This window comes from Rattus rattus, chromosome 2 (genome assembly GCF_011064425.1).
Source record: "Rattus rattus isolate New Zealand chromosome 2, Rrattus_CSIRO_v1, whole genome shotgun sequence".
Classification (NCBI taxonomy): Eukaryota; Metazoa; Chordata; class Mammalia; order Rodentia; family Muridae; genus Rattus; species Rattus rattus.
The window spans coordinates 164,639,307-164,642,399 of NC_046155.1; the positions used below are offsets into that span (position 1 = coordinate 164,639,307).

General features: G+C 41.3%; 1 pseudogene; it reads left to right on the top strand.

Moving 5' to 3' along the window:
• Positions 1-1,051: 1,051 nt before the first annotated feature.
• Positions 1,052-2,578, top strand: LOC116894441 (annotated as a pseudogene).
• Positions 2,579-3,093: the final 515 nt, after the last annotated feature.

Below are 3,093 nucleotides of genomic sequence, written 5' to 3' on the forward strand. Positions count from 1 at the left end.
ACCTGAGGTCCCAGCTATACCTCTCTTGGGCATATACTTAAAAGATTCCCCAAAATATAACAAAGATACATGCTCCACTATGTTCATAGCAGCCTTTTTTAAAATAGCCAGAAGCTGGAAAGAACTCAGATGCTCTTCAATAAAAGAATAGATACAGAAAATGTGGTCCATCTACACAATCGAATATTATTCAGCCATCAAAACAATGGCTTTATGAAATTCATAGGCAAGTGGATGGAACTGGAAAAATCATCCTGAGTGATCTAACCCAATCACAGAAAAACACACATGGTATGCACTCATTGAGAAGTGGATATTAGCCCAAATGCTTGAATTACCCTAGATGCACAGAACACATGAAACTCAAGAAGGATGACCAAAATGCGAATGCTTCACTTTTTCTTGAAAAGGAGAACAAGAATACCCTTGGGAGGGAATAGGGAGGTAAAGTTTAGAACAGAGGCTGAAGGAACACCCATTCAGAGCTGTCCCACATGTGGCCCATACATATACAGCTACCAAAGTAGATAAGATGGATGAAGCAAAGAAGTGCAGGCTGACAGTAACCAGCTGTAGATCTGTCCTGACAGCCACAGCCAGAATACAGCAAGTACATAGGGGAATGCCATCATTAAACCACTGAACTGAGAACAGGACCCCTGTTGAAGGAGTCAGAGAAAGGATTGAAAGAGCTTGAGACCCCATATGAACAACAATGCCAACCAACCAGAGCTTCCAGGGACTAAGCCACTACCCAAAAACTATACATGGATTGACCCTGGGCTCCAACCTCATAGGTAGCAATGAATATCCTAGTAAGATCACCAGTGGAAGGGGAAGCCCTTGGTCCTGCCAAGACTGAACCCCCAGTGAAATTGATTGTTGGGGGGAGGGCGGTAATGGGGGAAGGATGTGGAAGGGAACACCCATAGAAAAGGGGAGATAGAGGGATTAGGGGGATGTTGGCCCAGAAACCGGGAAAGGGAATAACAATCGAAATGTAAATAAGAAATACCCAATTTAATAAAGATGAAAAAAAAAAAAGAATTTTAAGAACAAAGGCCTTGACTTGGAGACTATGAGAAGACAACAAAATGAAGTTGTAGTTGAATTAAGAAAGAATAAGAGAGATGAACATCTCTTAAAGAGAAGGAATGTACCACACGAAGATATCTGTGAAGACTCCAATATAGATGGTGATTATAGAGTGCAAAATACCTCTCTAGAAGCTATTGTTCAAAATGCTTCACGTGATAACCAAGGAATTCAATTAAGTACAGGTCAAGCTGCTAGGAAGGTTTTATCCAGTGATTGAAATTCACCAATTGATGACTTAATAAAATCTGGAATATTGCCTATTTTAGTTCATTGTCTTGAAAGAGATGACAATCCTTCTTTACAGTTTGAAGTTGCGTGGGATTTGACAAAGATTGCATCTGGAACAGACGCAAGCAGTGGTTCAGTCAAATGCTGTGCCACTTTTCCTGAGGCTTCTGCATTCACCCCATCAGAATGTCTATGAACAGGCAGTGTGGGCATTGGGAAACATCATAAGTGATAGACCTCAGTGTAGACATTATGTGATAAGCCTTGGAGGTGTAAAACCTCTGCTTTCATTCATAAGTCCATCTATTCCTATAACATTCTTAAGAAATGTTACCTGGGTCATGGTCAACTTATGTCGCCACAAGGACCCACCACCACCAATGGAGACAATTCAAGAGATTCTCCTAGCTCTTTGTGTATTAATTCATCACACAGATGTAAATATACTGGTAGATACTGTCTGGGCTCTATCTTACCTTACGGATGCTGGCAATGAGCAGATGTAGATGGTAATAGACTCTGGAATAGTTCCTCACTTGGTTCTGCTACTCAGCCACCAGGAAGTTAAAGTTCAGACTGCTGCACTGCGAGCTGTGGGCAACATTTTCACTGGAACTGATGAGCAAACACAAGTAGTTTTAAGCTGTGATGCTCTCTCACACTTCCCAGCACTCCTCACTCATCCCAAAGAGAAAATTAATAAGGAAGCAGTGTGGTTCCTCTCCAACATCACCGCAGGAAATCAACAGCAGGTTCAGGCAGTAATTGATTCCAATCTTGTTCCAACGATAATACACCTTTTGGATAAGGGAGATTTTGGCACTCAGAAAGAAGCTGCTTGGGCCAGAAGTAACTTAACAATTAGTGGGAGGAAAGACCAAGTCGCCTATCTCATCCAACAAAATGCTATTCCACCTTTTTGCAATTTGGTGACTGTAAAAAATGCACAAGTTGTGCAAGTAGTGCTTGATGGACTAAGTAATATATTAAAAATGGCTGAAGATCAAGCAGAAACCATAGCCAATCTCATAGAAGAATGTGGTGGACTGGAAAAAATTGAACAACTTCAGAATCATGAAAATGAGGACATCTACAAATTGGCCTATGAGATCATTGACCAGTTCTTCTCTTCAGATGATATTGACGAAGATCCTAGCCTTGTTCCAGAGTCAGTTCAAGGTGGAACATTTGGTTTCAATTCATCTACCAATGTACCAACAGAGGGGTTCCAGTTTTGAGAGATGTTGTGGAAGTTAGGTACAATGCAGCACCGAGAAATATATGTATATACACACACACACACTCACGCACATGCACACGCATATATATGTGCGTGCGTGTGTGTGTGTGTGTGTGTGTGTGTGTGTGTATAAAATACACAAATATAAAGATTTGATCCATCAAGCTTGGCTCATGGGATCTGCTGCTGCATTAAATTGGGAGAGAAAATGTGAAGATTTCATTTGGAATCACAGAAAATGCCCAAATGAGTCAAGGTGGCGAGTGGGTGCAAGTGAGAATGAGTGGCAATGTAAGGAAAACATGACACAAATGCTTATTTAGGTTGAGAGTAAAGGGCAACAGGTCACTTCGGTGCCTGAGACGGAGCATTGATTTACTCTATCAATTGAGAAGTGAAATGCCATCATCATCAAGCCTTGTAAGCATAAAAGTGATGCCCATATAAGTCAAGGAAAATGAGCCCAGGCCTTGCTGTGAAGCAGTGTATGAATGAGAAGTGTTGAATGAATGTTTGGCTCCATGGTA